The sequence below is a fragment of the Callithrix jacchus genome, chromosome 9 (assembly GCF_049354715.1).
Source record: "Callithrix jacchus isolate 240 chromosome 9, calJac240_pri, whole genome shotgun sequence".
NCBI classification, from domain to species: Eukaryota; Metazoa; Chordata; class Mammalia; order Primates; family Cebidae; genus Callithrix; species Callithrix jacchus.
In genome coordinates, this window is record NC_133510.1 from 7,590,699 (window position 1) to 7,607,368 (window position 16,670).

The following is a 16,670-nucleotide window of genomic DNA, read 5'->3' on the forward strand; positions in this document are numbered from 1 at the left end:
GTGGAGTGTAAATTTCCATATATGTTCTTGGAATGGTATGTAAAATATTTTGTTCCCTGATCCGCCTGTCCCAACCTTTAGTAGGATACCCTTGTGTCTACAGTACCTTGAGTGTTATAAAAGAGGTTTCTGTTTTTCAGCAACTAGACTTGGAAATCATTTTTTTCAATTTGACTTCAGTAAATTGTATATAGGAGGAAATGACTATGGAGGAAATTTGCTATTATTCTCATTTCTATGTAAATAGTTCTGACATATATAGAGAAATCTCCTTTTTAGTTTATTTTTCAGTTATGTCATTTGTCATTAAATCATCAAGGTAGGTATGAACCTTGGAGTTGTAGGGTGACAAAAATGAACTTATTACATTTTAGACTTTTGGCTGGATTCTGTGACTCATGCCTGTGATCCCAGCACTTTGGGAAGCTAAGGCGGGAGGGTTGCTTGAGCCCACAAGTTCAAGGTCAGCCTGGCATCATAGTGAGACCTTGTCTCTCCCAAAAAAAGAAAAACAACAAAAAACAAAATTAGCCTGGCATGGTGGTACATGCCTGTAGTCCCAGCTACTCAAGAGACTGAGGCAAGAAGGGTGGCTTGATCCCAGGAGACTGAGGCTGCAGTGAGGTGTGATTGTGCCATTGCACTCCAGCTAGGACAACAGAGTAAGACTGTCTTAAAAAAAAAAGTCTAGCCTTTTAAATAATAGCTTACTTGAATTGTATAAATATTTTTTGAAGAGAATATAATGAAGTAGATTATATGATCTTTTGATTATTTATCGTATAGGTTATTTCTAATTTAAACAATTAAGTATTTTAAAATTTCTTTTTTTTTAGAGTTTAAGTTGTGTATGTGTTTTCAGTTGTTTAATTTGACATGTAAGCACGAAAAAATTGACTTTCCATTCTTGTGTCAGTTTGCTGAGAATGATGGTTTCCACGTTCATCCATGTCCCTACAAAGGACATGAACTCATCATGGGGAAATAGGGGAGGGACAGCGGGGGTGGGGAGTTGGGGAGAGATAGCATGGGGACAAATGCCAGATATAGGTGATGGGGAGGAAGGCAGCAAATCACACTGCCATGTGTGTACCTATGCAACAATCTTGCATGTCCTTCACATGTACCCCACAACCTAAAATGCAATTTAAAAAATTGACTTTCTAGCTACATGAAGAAATTATACTTTGGCTAAAATTTGTAGCATTTTTATACAGAATCTTGTGTACAAAATATATTAACTAGGTTTGATAATTTGATTAGAAAAAACTTGTGGTAGTTTTACTACTCAATATATTTTCTAAAATACAAAAGCAATTTGTGAAATATTGTCCCTCTGTGCTTCGTAATGTAAGATCTGAGCTGAATGAAATGTGAGTTTCTTAAGCTTGTCTTAGAGTTTGTATCAACACGTGTTCAAGGGTTTGGTTTTAGGAGCATTTGTGTGCATTTTCTTGATTATAAAAAATTCTTTGTGTCAGATACTTGGATGTAATTTAGAATAATATTATTTAATTTTGCTAATTATATTATCCTAATCACTAGACTTAATGCTCTGGTAACAACTTTCTGACATCTTATTATTACTGTAGTATTAGATTCCATTGGATTCTTTATCTTCTTTCACTGTTTTTTTAAAAAAATGCTTTTCCTCATTATGCAAGTAATTTTTCTTTCTTTCACTATTTTATACAACTGGCCAGACCAAATGACATAGTTAGTATCCCTTAAGCCAAGGGTCCCCAACCCCTGGGCCATGGTTTGGTACTGGTTGGCAGTCTCTTAGGAACTGGGCCGCACAGCAGGAGGTGAGCAGCAGGCCAGCAAGCATTACCACCTCAGCTCTGTCCTGTCAGATCAGCAACGTCGTTAGATTGTAATAGGAGTCGAATCCTATTGTGAACTGCACATGTGAAGGATCTAGGCTGTATGTTCCTTAAGATAATCTAACTAATGCCTGATGATCTGAGGTGGAGCAGTTTCATTCTGAACCATCCCTCACGGCCCCCCACCCCTGCCTTGGAAAGACTGTCTTCCATGAAACCATTCCCTAGTGCCGAAAAGGTTGGGGACCACTGCATTAAGCAGAGCCATGAATATCAATCTTGGACACAAAGCCTGGGATTGTGGGTGGGGAAAGCCCTCCTGCTGCTCTGGCCTGGCATTCCCAAGACACTTTGAATTCTCTTAACTTACTCAAAGCCTAGATTCTAAAAGACAATTGGGCTCCCTTCGGCCAATCATAATTCATGCTACATTCTCTGGCTAAAAATTGTCAGATTTCCCATTTCCCATGATATGAAATTCAGTGTCCAGTGTGAAAATTATCTTTCGGTCATCTGTCTTATTATGTGGCCTAAGCGTCTTGTTCTTTATGCCTCACAGTTTCCATTTCCTTCCCCGCTTTCTTTACACATAATTAGAAAGTCTCTCCCTCATATTCAAAATTTACCTCATCCTGGTTTACTGACCAGTGCTATTAAATTTTTCCTGGTCTCCCCTTCTTCTTTCTGCATTTTCTTATGGTGTTTTGTGTTTCATCTTCTGTTATACTTATTTTTACATGTGTTATACTTAACCTCCTTTCTAATGACTGAATTTAACTGATATCTTTCACTATGATGGGTTAGCAGTGGTTTTGTCTTGTTTCTCCTGGGTTGCTTGCATTCAGTCCATGCTTATTATAAATATTTGGTACTGAAAAAAATGGAATGATATGACAGGGTTATTGACTACCCGACATTTTACTCCTCTGTTGGGATGTACATTTGAGGACAGGGGATCGACTGGAAGTCTAAGCAAGTGTGGCATGGCTCTCCGAATCAAGCTGTTCCCAGCAGGGAAAGCTGACGAAATGATCAAGGCCACAGCTAAGAAATGCTTTAAATCATGTTGCATAGTGACTCAATACTGACAGGCAAAGGACAGCTCTTACTAGGGAAAGACTTTGGACTGATAGGAAATTGAAGAGTAACACAAGCGTTGTGGATAGTGACTACAGTTCTGACTCAGAGAACATTTTTCATGAGTTCGTAGTGTGAGAATAAATACAGTCAATTCTGCTGTAGTGATTGTTTTAAAAAATGAGTTTTTGTTCCTACATGATTGATATTAGGGAACAATTTGTGCATAATGCAGACTTCAATTTTGCTTATGTGTGGTTCCACCTGAGAAATAGTAGGTGTGCACAGAGAATTTCATCCAACTAAAATGAGCTGTCTAGGATACACAAAGTATAGATGCACACACTTCAGACATTTTCCAGCTAACTTTACCACATGCTGTGAGCCACACCCATTAATATTTTGTATTATAACTTCCCTTTCAATTTCAGATAACTCATCTTGCAACACTTCCCAATAATTTACAAGCTGCAGCCTTTTGACACCCAATTCCACAAGCAAACGTCAGGTCTTTTTTCAAGGTAACATACCACAGTATTGTAGTTTTTATTTATTTTTAACATTTAGCATATTTTAAACTACGGTTTTTATTAGGTTCTTAGCTTTCCTTTTTCATATGACCCTGACAGAGTTTTGATCGTTGTGCCTCTAACCTTAGTTTTCCCACAAGCTTTGTGGTTTTAATTAAGTGATTTTGTCTTGTGTCATGCTTTTTAGGAATTCATATGTCTCATTCTAATAGAACTGACTGTACTAATTGATAACATATGTAGTATGAATTGATTCTTTCCCTCCACTTCCAGTTCATAACAATGAAAGAACTGGAGGAACACAGTATGACAGAGGAAAATGCCAAAGAACTTGTTCCACTAGTGTTAACAAAAAAAGCATAAATTTACTGGTGGGAGTCAATAAGCTCAAAAAGAAGGAGAGACTGAGAAGTAAACACACAAGGCCTGCGGCTGCCTGGAATAAAAATAGATCTTACCCTCAAATAACAATCATGTTTAACATTTTTGAGCCTTCACAGTGTGCTAGGCACTATGATAAGTGCTTAACATGGATTATGTTACGGAAGCCTCACAAAACCCAGTACAGTAGGTATTGTTACTGTCTTTACAGATGAGGACAGTGAGGCTTAGAGGGGTTCCTTAACTTGCCTGTGGTCAGTAACTCATAAATGGCAGAGCCAATTCTTGAATCAAGTCTGATTTAGATCTTAGCGTTCTCTTAGTTTACTTTGTAGATTTTAGATATGTAGCTTTCACATGTGTTATTTCATCTGCATTTAATAACTGTCTCTGAGTCGCATCACAGGCTGTTTTGATCTCTATGATAGATGAGGAAACAAAGCTACACAGGCTAAGTATGCACAGATCAGGCTGAGTATGCACAGATCGTCATAGGCAGAGCAGTAATAGAAACAAACTCATTCTCATACGTACATCAGAATTTTTTCCTGGGGATTATACATAAAATGGGAAGAAAACAATTAGAGAATTAGGGATAGGGACGTGAACAGAACTACAAAAAGAGGATGAAATGACGTGAAATTGTGGGAAAAAAAGGTGAGTTATAACAGTACTTCAAATTTGTAAGTAGAGAGTCTAATGAAAAATGAACACAGGGGGACTTGGCATTCTGTGGTACAAAAAGCCTAATCCAATTCTTACAAAGGAATTAAAACCACCAACTTCAATACAAGATTGTAGTAAGAGAAATCCGGTCATGAGCATAAGTCATCAGTAGCAACAGGCTCAGAAATCGGAGGGAAAAGCAAGGTGCCACTGGAGGAAGCTTTGGGAAGGCTTTATTTATACTTGTTTTGTAGCAGGTGATTTTTTTTTTAAGGTAGTGAGTTACCTCACAGGCCTTTACAGATGAGCAAGTACTTAATTAGCGTTTGTTATACTGAAAGCTTAATGAATAGTAAGGAGAGTAGTTGTTCAGTTGCATATTGATTAAGATGAAGTAATAGGAAAAGTAAGGGTGGAATCGATGAGTAGTGATGAACTTAAAGCGGAGGGTCAGTGAACTCCAGCCAGTGGGCTGTGTTCTTTCTACAAGCTGAGAATGCTTTTACATTTTTAGTAGGTTATTGAAAACAAAAATGAAGTATATTGACAGAGACTGTATGTGGCCCACAAGGCGTAAAATATTTATAACCTGGCCTTTTACCTAAAGTTTGTCAACCCCTGACCTGAAATATATCCCATGAAGAAAAGTTAGACTTGTTTCCTCTTAGGAGATTAGCTTTGGTACTTTAGAGTGTAATATTTCATAGGGGCTGCATTTCAAACATGTGCCTTTTTCCCACATGGAGGAAACAACCGTCATTTATTAGCCTGCTATCTTGCTGGGAGATTCGCTTACTTTGATTGTTCTTACTCTAAGGGAGAGAGATTATAACCACTTTACAAATGAAACAAGGCTCGTAGAGGCTAAGTAAGCCTAAAATTTGACATTTAAAATGGATTGAAATATAAGTTTGCCTGGCTTGCTAAGTAGATATCAAATATGGGCATTTATGTAAATTTAGTGTCTAAAACAAAAAAAATTGTACACATAGACAATACAGTAGGTTGGAGAATTGTGTCTTTTTTTTTTAACAAAATTAGCACAAGGAAGAATATCTTTGGATAAGTTGTAAAAAAAAGCTTATAAATAAAACATAACAGAAAATTCTAGTCTCATATTAAAAATGTGATATTCACCTAAAAGATGCGATTCAAGATGTCTTTGAAACAAAAAATTTAAAAAAGTGTATTTTGCTTCAGTAGAAAGCATACCAGCTGATACCTTATTTTTGAAATGCAGATACTAAGCAAATACTGGCCCAAATGTCCAACAGTAAAGATTTATGAAGAGAATTTCAGAATGCTATGAAAACATGTAATGTGTAGGAATCTAGGATAGATTTGTGAGTCAGGGAATGGTTTCCCAAGGAGGGGCCATTTAAGCTGAGATAGAAGATTTAGATAGGCAAAGATATAAAAGATAATTATTCTAGAGCGGAAGGAAGAACTTGGCATACTCAAGGAAATATCATTGTATCTTCCAGCACATTTGAGGGCAGGAATTCTATCTGTTTTGTTCATCATTTATATCTGGCTTTGTAAGTACAGTACTTGCTGCCATACAGTAAGCCCTCAGCAAGATTTATGGAGTGGATAAGAAGGAATGGATATTTTCCTGGGAGAATGATTGTGAGGACAGGGATTCACTGGATGTAGGCTACTTTCCTCTCTTCTTCAGCCAACCTGATTACATTCAGGTGGTTGGTAACCCCAGAAGATTACCCTAGGCCACTTTCCCAACCCTTCTTAACTGCTGGATGAAGGGTTGGGAAAGTGGCTGGATGGAGCTTGACCTGGAGACAGTCTGAACAAAAAATGCAGGAAAAATGAATGTAGATACCTTAACTGGATCTACTCCTGAGAAGGAAAAGTGAATTTGCATTATTACAGTGTCAGCAGTAAACCTGAGAATGGGTAAATATGGCCACTTAAAAAAAATAATAGCCAGCTGAGGGAGGGTGTTCTGTGCTAGAACACATGATCTTGGGTTCTCCGGTGACCAAATAACACATGAAAATCAGGCTTAGAGATTTAATAAAGAAGTTAAATACTCAAATACTTTGTATTAGTGGAGCTTATTTCTTCACAATCAAATTTGAACTTCCAAATTGAGATAATTTTATTTATCGGTTTGGGTGCCTTGAGGAATTTATAAATAGAGAAGAGAGAGAGGGTTGCACGTGTCCTATGTCTATGAAATAAGACTATAGTAACCACAGTGTTGCAGGACTTTTTGCTTAAATATGGGGTCCTTTTCCCATGGCCGTGAAAGTTCAGGCTCACAGTCAGTTTGAAGGGTGAGTAAAGCAGGGTTTTACTGGGTGAAAAGGAGAAAAAAGGGGAACAGGGTCTCTCCGCAAGGCCAGAGTCCCCTGTTACAGTGCTTCCCACGTTGCCTTTTGAATCCCAGATTCCACACAGGAAAAGGAGAGGCGAGGCTCCTACCCTCTGCAAAGGCACAAACTTCCCCAGCCTCCACTCCCGCATGCAGGCCGGCAGGAGTTTTGCCGGGTCTCCCTCCCACTGTCTCAACAGGAGGAACCGTTTTACAAGATGTTTACCGTACTGCTTTGCAGAATCAGGACAGAGAGTGACTTCAGGTGAGGAGAAGAATGGGATTTGGAGACAGAAGGAAAGAGAACAGATTCAGGGTCATTCTTGAAAGCTAGTCTTTGAGTTAAAATAAAGCTGGTAGACGGTAGCAACAACACATGTGTCTCTGATTATACAAGAATTTAATGATACTTGTTATGTTTTACATGACTTGAGGGGTTTCATATCTTCCTACTGTACATCATAAGTCTGTTTGTCCTTACTAAAAGGGCAATACCGGCTGGCGGTTAAGGTTAGTGTTCGCTAAGAGTTGGAAGTTTTGTTTTGAACAGTGAGAAAAAAGACACCCCTCCTTACAAAAAATAGAGTCTTGCACAAGGTGTGTTGGGAGGGGGATTAGTGGTACTGGCAGAGTGAGAACTCTTAGTTATTTTAAACAGGTTCTTTCTAAATATTAAAATTTACTGAGATGTCAACAATGTCACTGGGCTCATTTCCAGGAACAGAAGGTATTCAAACTACTGCAGTCAACCACTGATTTGACATAAAATGTCAATAACTTTTTTTTTTTTTTTTGAGATAGGGTCTTAGTCCGTCATCCAGGCTATAGTGCAGTGTGGCACCATCTCGGCTCACTGCAACCTCTGCCTCCCAAGTTCAAGCGGTTCTCCTGCCACAGCCCCCTGAGTAGCTGGGATTACAGGTGCACACCACCACGTCTGGCCAAGTTTTGCATTTTTAGTAGAGATGGAGTTTCACCATGTTGGTCAGGCTGGTCTCTAACTCCTGACCTCATGATCCTCCTGCCTCGGCCTCCCAAAGGGCTGGGACCGCAGTCAATAGCATTTCAAAAGGAAGTTCCATTCATGTTTATTTTGCCTTTTAAATGAAAGTTAAGTACTTTAGTTAGCATCATTTAATAATTACTATTGTTATTTGGTATGTGATTTAATAATGGATTAGTTAATTGTAAAACAAGATTTAAATGTTTTCTTCTCCAATCACTGGAAAAATTTGTTGAAATCACCTTATTAAACAGATTTTATTTAACCCCCTTGGAGTACTAATGGTTTTTATTTTGTTGAATGAATGTTTTACCCAAACTTATATGCATATTAGATTGTTTGAAAGCACAATTAGAAAATGAAAAATAGACATTGAAAATTTTTTGAGTGATTTCACATATGTTCCTGAAACAACATATCTATTCTAAATCATTGACTATTTCAAGAGTAATGTCGTGTATTCATTTCCTTATTTTATCTCCTCAGTACACTGTGCGATCAGTGTGTAGGGGTGACGCAAGGAGCCATACTCTGTTTGACTAATGTGAAAATTAAGCATCAGTGAGAACTGGAATTTGCGAAAGTCACTGACAGATAATGTTAGAACTGGACCAGAAGATAGGAGCTGGTATAAAACTAGACCAGCGTGCCTTTCTTTTCCTTCAAAATGCAGTTCAGTTTATTGCTTTTGTGAATTAGGGATTGTGTTTCTTGATTTTTATTAAAGTAGGATAAAATGTTAACTGAGTTTAGTTCGAATTAAAAAAAATACACAGATGTATATGTATATATACACAGGATTTTAAGGACAGTTCGCGCGCGTGTGTGTGTGTGTGTGCATGTGTGTGCGTGTGTGCGTGTGTGTGCGCGCGTGTGTGCGTGTGTGTGTGTGCGCGCGTGTGTGTGCGTGTGTGTGTGTGTGTGTTCGACCTCGCATGCCTGCCATGGAAATTGTTAATCCTCCAGACATCGCATTACAGAGGCAACTACAATAAGATCTAGCTTTTGCCTTACAGACCAGATGGCTATACCTGATAGGCTCACAGGCATTCAGAAGTTCCTCTGTTGTTCCTCAGATTTCTTTAACTGTTGTGATATAGTAGATATTAAATTTACCAGCGTAACCATCTTTAAATGTATGGTTTATTACCATAAAGTGTATTCACATTGTTGTGCAGTCATCATGACCATCCATCTGTAGGAGATTTTCATCTTCCTGAATGGAATCTCTGTGCCCCAAAACGGTAACTACCCGTTCCCTACCGTCCACAGCCCCTGGCAGCCACCATTCTCCTTTCTGTGTCTCTGAATTTGACTATTCCAAGTTCTTCATTTAAGTAGAATCATATAGTATTTGTTCTTTTGTGACTGGCTTATTTCACTTAGTGTAATGGCTTCAGGGTTCATCCAAGTTGTAGTGTGTATGAGACATGTCTGTTTCCTTTTAAAGGATAAATAATTCCCTTATGTAGACATACCACATTTTGCCTATTCAGTCATCTGGGAATGGACAACACTTGGGTTGCATCTAACTTTTGGCTCTTGTGAATAATGCTGATATGAACATGCGTGTACAAATATCTAGTCTCTACTTTCAGTTCTTTTGGGTATGTATCCAGAAGAAATGATGGGTCATATAGTAATTCTATGCTTGGTTTTTTTTAGGAGCTGCCATACTGTTTTCTACAATGACCACACCATCAAAGAGGTTTTAAATGAACAAACAAACAAAAAAACCAACAGCAAAATTTTTATAGTCGTATGAATTTTAAAATAAACTTTTCTAAAATAGGATGAAGATAGCTGCATTGGATTTCCTGTGTAGCTAATAATTCTATGAAATATGGTCTGTGTCCTTATAGGTAAGTGGCAGGCACAATTAAAATTAGTGTATTGGTTTCTCTTTGGAGAATTACGGAGTTTGGAGACAGTAGGGGAATAACAGGTGAGTCTAAGTTTAAAAAAAAACACATAGAGCAGAATTCAGTTGGGAAGATTCTCATACAAATGAAAGAAACAGATACAATTGTCTCAGAGAGTCAACTCTGCTTCCTGAAAGTGTCAGCTTTGTTCCCTGATCTAGTCTGCCTTCCAGAATGCCTGCAGTTACCTTCTTAAACATGAGTGATATGATTGTTATTCTTTATTATCTCCTCAAAGATTAGGTCGGAATTCCCTTACATGCTCTCCAAGGCTCCTCACAATCTGGCATCAAGCTTTTCTTCAGCACTTCTTTTTATATATTCTATATTGCAGCCACACTGTATATCTCACTGTTCCCTGAAATTCATATCCTTCCATATCCTTCATATATGTCTAGAATGCTCTCTAACTACCTGTTCATGTACCAACTGGCACACTCCTCACTGTCTTTCAAGACCTGATTTTACTCTCTCTTCCTATATGAAACCTACCAGCAGCTTCCATAGGTAGACACTTTCCTAGTACGTTGTTCAAACCATGATAATAATGTTTACTGAAATGCATTATTATATAATTGTAATAATTATCCAAGTATATGGATATACAAATAATTATCTGTTTGTATATCCATCCATCTTGTTAAACTGAATGTTCCCAGAGGAGAGAAACCGTGTTTATTATATGGCATCATGCAAACCACATGATGTAATAGTCATATTACATGTAGGAATAAATGTCCAAAAAACACTGAGTGAACATCTTATGTGATTTTGCTCACCAAATAGAATGTTTACCTTTAATAAATAACCATTGCATGCATAGGCTAGAATCCCTTTCATAATTTCAGTATTATTAATATGCTGAATATATATGTAGTGGATATAGGCAGAAGTATTCAGCATGCATTTTTTTCTTCATATTTAATATGCTGGATGTATGTACTGGATATAGATAAAAGTATTAACCATGCAACTTTTTTTCTTCAGTAACTTGCTGGTGCTCCATGCAGATTTCCAGACACTGATCTCAAAGGCATTCATACATTACCCCAGAGTCCTCTTATCCTAGGAGAAAGTACCTCATAATCCACACTCAAATGTTAATGACATAATACATTATTCCTCCCAGAAGTGTTTGTAGTTTAAAAGTGGTTCCTATGGATGAAAATGCTTAGCTCAAAAGAATGAATTAATTTCCAGTGATAGAATTTTATTCACCTTGTCACCTGTGTAAATGATATGTTTTAAGGAAACAGGATGATACTCTGTGAACCCTAAAAATCACACTGGACAGGCAGGCTTCCAAGAGCACCTCTGAATCATTAGCATCTCCAGAGTGGTGTTAACAGTGGGAATATATTCTCATTCCTTAGGCTGCTGCTCTAAGGGCTTTGCCCTTTTGAAATAAATTTGTTCCTCTTATGTTGCCTCCTAATAATCTGCATGTCAGAGAAATGTGGTTTATTTCATGGTGCTTAGTCTGACCTACAAACTGTTTAAGAATTTTTTTCACATGTGTAGCCATTTAATATTTAAACTAGTTTCCACGAACCAGTTATAAATATGAGTGAATACTTATTAGCTGACTTGACATCTAAAAGGATGGTCTTTCTACTGAAAGCAAAATATTTTAAGAGTCAGATGTTTGAACTCTTTTTAGTCTAGATTACTCAAGAGGAAACAAATAGCAAGATTCAATTTAATTGCTTGTTATTTTGAAGAAGGAAATGTTATGTGTATTTTTCTTTCCCTAAGGGCCATGTCCGGGGAAGTATCGTTTTGGTGTTTTTATAGGTCTGTGAGATATTTCCCATGTTTCGGAACTAAAAAACAAGTGAGATTGGCATAAATCTATCTGGAAAGTGTAGTGTTTCAAAGCTTATCTAAATAGTTGTTCTTTCAGGTTGAAGATGTGGTATTATTTGTACTAAAATCCTATTGGTATAATAGTTTCATCAAAATTTGTAAACTGATGTATTCGAAGGACATACCTGAATCTAGGCATGGATTATGTAGATATGAAATGTTAATACATATCTGTGTATGTGTAATTGCAGGTGTGTGTGTCTCTGTGTATGTGTGTGTGCTTAAGTGTGTTTAAGTTTCTATGAAGCATTCTAAAGGAGGATAGGTCACACATGCAGGCATAGCATAGAAACTGACTTTGGGCTCTTGTGTTGGTTTTCCGGTGTTTGAGACTTTACCAGGTACTAACTGTGTGATACTAGGCAAGGCACATCATTGTTCTGTGCCTCAGTTTCCTTATCTGTAAACTAGGGATAAAAGTAAATTATTAAAAATTGGTGACACAGTTGATTCAGAGAGAGAAAATAATTACCTTTTAAAAAAGTGACTGTTTTGAAGCCAAATATGTTAGTTAATTTAACAGATTGAAGTCATAAAGTTTTATCATTAAGAGACTATGGCATAAAGATGGACACAGGTATGTAATAGCTTATTCTTTATCATATACCTTACATAACCAAATTTTGACTAATTTTAAAGTCTTCTTTCTCCTGACCATATGTTTATGGAAATGTTCTGTTCTTTGAAACCTTGCTGGGTTTAGAAAATGTATGTCCTTTGTCTATTTTGTGATAGACTTTAATTTTGTCTAATCAGTGTTTGAAAGAAATGGCACTTGTATGGACTTCCTTCCAAGAAAAACACTGGGTGTTTCAGGAAGTGGTCTTGGTGAGTCAGAGGCTAGTACTTTTTCCTCTGAGTCAGTTTTGAACCTCCTTGATATAAATAGCCATCCTTTTACCCGAAGTTCTGCTTCTGAGATGTTAAAATCATCACTGGCGCATGGCCACACGAACTGCAGTGCTTCATTAGATTTTCTGCTCAGTTGCATTGAGGCTCTTATCTAATTGTGACGGGAGAAATTCTGTGGAATAAATTCCTTTTTAAAACTTCAGTTTAATTCTGTGCTTCTAAATTAGTTTCTGTTTCATACCAATTTTGCTTCAGAAAGGAGTGGAGTCAGGTGATCATTTGTGTAAATTTTAGAGGAATTTATATTGGTGATAATAAACGCTTTAGTCATTAGAATTCTATGACTTCTCTTTTAGCACACACATATAATTCTTTATAGCACAATTTCAGTTCAGGGATTATTTTGCAAAAAACTGTACTAGTTAGCCACACCTCAAAGTTGTTAAGAAGATACAAAAGAATATAGTAGAGGGGTTCTTCATAGCCATATTAAAAACATTAAACATGACAAATAATTGCCAGTTAACTAGATATTATTAATGTTGAGTTGGTTAGGGAAGACTTTTTTTTTTTTGAGATGGAGTCTCCTCTGTCCCCCAGGCTACTGTGCAGAGGTAAGATCTCAGCTCACTGTAGCCTCCACCTCCTGTGTTCAAGCAAGCCTCTTGCCTCGGCCTCCAAAGTAGCTGGGACTATAGGTGTGTGCCACCATGTTAAGCTAATTTTTGTGTTTTTAGGAGAGATGGTGTTTCACCATGTTGGCCAGGCTGGTCTTGAACTCCTGACCTCATAATCTGCCCACCTTAAGTTCTGGGATTACAGGCACGAGTCACTGCTCCCAGCCAAAGGGTAGACTCTTGAAAAGGGGTGGGAATTGAGGAACTGAGAAATTACTAAATGGGAGAGAAAAGTAGTGGAAAGGGCATTAAGGGTAAGAACAGACACTTAAAGGTGAGTCAGTCAAGATATGCTCAGGACAGAGTGGTGGAAATGAGGGTTTATATGTAGGCATATTTGAGAGAATATGGATTACTGGAAAAATTGTGTAAGCCATAATTTTGGTGAATGTTAGATGGGTACACTGAACAGTCGTATGTGTGAGTATGTAGTTGGTAATATTAATTGTCCTATATTTCTCTTGAGTTGTAATTGGTTGACCGCAACTGGTTTTTCCTTTAGTGAATTTCATTTTATAACTAGTATTTAAAGAAAACATCTGTATTTCTCTTAAATATATAATTAAGCAGGAAAATAAAGGAACTGGTGGGTATAGATGTCAAATCATCTTTGTGTGCTTTTGTGTATAATCATAGCAATCATTCTTATTTTACAGAGGAGTAAACTGAGGCTGAGAGAGGATAATGACTTGTCTAAGGTCACGGAGAGATGTTAGCCAGGATTTACATTCAGCGCTGCCCATCTTCGTACTTTTTTTTTTCACTATGGCAAAATAGCGCAACAAAAGCATTGGGACATACTCAGTAAGTTTTTATTATTTCTAGTAGCTATGAAAAAGCAGATCAAAGGCACTTTTCTTCTCAACAGAAGTATTAGTTTCTTTTAGGAATAGGTCTTTAGATCCTAGGAAACTGCCTTGCATGTAAGCTTGCTCTCCTCTTGGGGAGCAACTTTCTGTAAGGTTTGCAGGGGAAGTAAAATCGGTGGAGGGATCGTTTGTAGGCTGCGATGATCCATTCTGTGGATCATCTGTCCTTTGCCCATTTATATTAGTAGATTGATGGTCATTTTCATTTTTTAAAACATTTGAAGCATCTGGGCCTTGATTAGTTGGAGTTTTTGATTTTCATTCTTGACATATACAGCAGTTACAAGAATATGCTACTTTGTTTTATCCTGTTTCCTTCATGGTGGGGAAGCAGTAATGTGGCTCTTGGCAAAACTGACCTTCCCTGAGGTTTCAACAGAGGCAGTTGAGATTAAACACCATTCTTGTAAATACTGAATCTCCTATCTCATAAATTTCAAACTGGTGTCCTAGAAGAAATTCTTTGTTAGCATCTCGAATGGAGCAGCTCAGTTCTTAGGAGAGCAGGGAAAGTCATCATGTTCTTCCCAGCTAACTAGTTTGAATGTGCTACTATGTGTGGTTACGTGCTATTCCCAGGGCTTCTTAGCAGCTAAGTTGTTTTTTTTAAAAAAGGATGAAGATTTATTTTTCCACTCCATTTGAGGAAAATAAGGAAGTTGGCTGGCAATAAGAGAGATCAACATGGAGAGGCTGCAGGAGAGACGTGTCTGTTTACTGTGTGGATGACGTTGATTTAAAGAGGTGGGGTTGGGGAGTATAGTTGATACTGCTTGTTCTTTTTCTTGAGTAGTTCTTGTTAGAAGCTAGAGATGCTGAATATTTTCTGTTTTAACTCACATGGTTAAAATGTTTTCTAGTAAGATTTTAAAATTACGTTTAGAACATTGTTTTCTTCTGTCTTTCCTTATATGAAGATTTGAGATACATATCTTCATTTGGCCACGTAATAAAATATTCACAGGCATAATTTTTTAGAAAAGATTTTAGGAAACTATAGAGTTTTTCCATTTTACCTTTATTCAACAGTTTCAGAAAGCCTTTTAAAATACATATTTCTCTCATACTCATTCATATGTCCCCATGCTTTGTAAAACACATATTGCCTCAAAGTTGGATAGAAAAGTCAATTCTGTTTTTATCGATAGCTTTTATACCAGTGGAAATATGTTCCCATAGAGAAATTTCTATAGTAGGCATGAGCGTCACAGAACAAAGTCAAGGTGATGCCATGTCTTTTGGAATTTGGTGATTCTTTTGTCACTCTAGGGTCCGTTGTCTTTATTCCGGTACTACCTGGGCCTTTATACTGATACTGTTTCTAATAATCCTGGTCATCTACTGCTTGGACTTCCTATACTTTCAGATTCCAGATCCCTTTTTTCTTGCTTATCAGTAAAGCTAGATTATCAGTTCTTTTTTATACAAATGTATGGACTATCCTCTATAATTCTTGGCAAAAGAAAAAAAATCCTTGTAGCTCTTTTTAGAGGTCATGTGATCATGTGATTTTTGGGTAAAAAACTCTAGCCATTACTTTCCTGTATGTGTCAAAGTGGTTGAATTTTAGCCCATATCTATTATTTATTACCCCTTTGACAATGAACACATTATTAAACTCTGTACCTAGTTTACTCATCTGTAAAGTGGGAATGATAAGTATTCCTTCTTCATGGGGACAGTTGTGACAATTATAAGAAAATGAGACATGAAAAGCAGTTAGAATTGTGCCTGCCATTGCCTCTTCCTCTTCCTGCTGTCACTGCTATTACAGTTGGTACTAGTTTAGTTCTCCATCGTACCCTGATTTTGTATAATCATTTGGCTTACAATGGGGGACGGCAGTTACGCTATGTAAGTGATATTCAGTTTATTTAATCAAGAGCCAGAATTATTTGGGGGGTTATTTAGAAAAGTTAAACTTTTTCTTCCTATATGGAACACAGTTGAATCAGAGTGTGCTTTTCCCTCAAGCTTTCTCTTCTTCAGTCTACCGGCCATTTTTCCTGTTGCTTAGAGATGGGAACTGTTGGAAGAGAAAGAAAGAAGTGGAAAGAAAGAAATGCAAATGTTGCCCTTATGATAATTCCCCTCTTCAAATTTCCTCTTCCTTCTGACCTAAAAGAGCCTACTTACCGAAACAAATCCATCGTCAATTCCCAAACAAGAATCTACATAACGTGATCCAGGAACACAAAGGTTCTTTGGTCGTTCTCCCTTCCCTGCTAATCCAAACACCTTTTTTCACTTACTAATTCCTTGTAAAGGGGTGTGTATCTGCTTGGTTTTAATTTCAGGTGCTCATATTTAGGAATGTAATTCCTGGCAAATATTTTTGGGGGTTTATAAATCGACACTGGTCTAAAAGTGGACGTGTTAAAAGTCCCATTTCTGCCCCAGTGGAATAGTAGTTCAGGTGTTTTTCTCTGACTTTCTGATTCATCTAGTCCTTGTTCTTAAAGTTGGGAAGTCTCTAAAGTTAGTGTTTTATATATTTTACTGTTTCATTTTTGTGTTTCTTCATCCCTACTGTATTTTATTTTGTTTTGCTCATGTTCAAACTGCTACCTGAAATAGAATAAATAATAGCATTCTCATTCAGAATTATTTTTACATATATTCTGTCAACAGAGTACTGTTTCACCTGTCTTGAAACATTAAAAACA

At 37.2% G+C, this 16,670-nt stretch overlaps 1 protein-coding gene across 12 annotated transcripts in view; it reads left to right on the forward strand.

Annotated features, from left to right (window-relative positions):
* The window catches only part of EPS8 (EGFR pathway substrate 8, signaling adaptor), a 246,782-nt gene that overhangs the window by 147,279 nt on the left and 82,833 nt on the right, over window positions 1-16,670 (forward strand). For 3 of the 12 annotated variants that reach the window (XM_078338269.1, XM_078338272.1, XM_078338270.1), the window contains exon 2: window positions 3,335-3,424. The exons of the other annotated variants lie outside the window; for them this stretch is intronic. The gene's annotated coding sequence lies outside the window, so the exon portion shown is untranslated. The remainder of the gene's footprint in view (window positions 1-3,334; window positions 3,425-16,670) is intronic. 12 annotated transcript variants of the gene reach the window in all.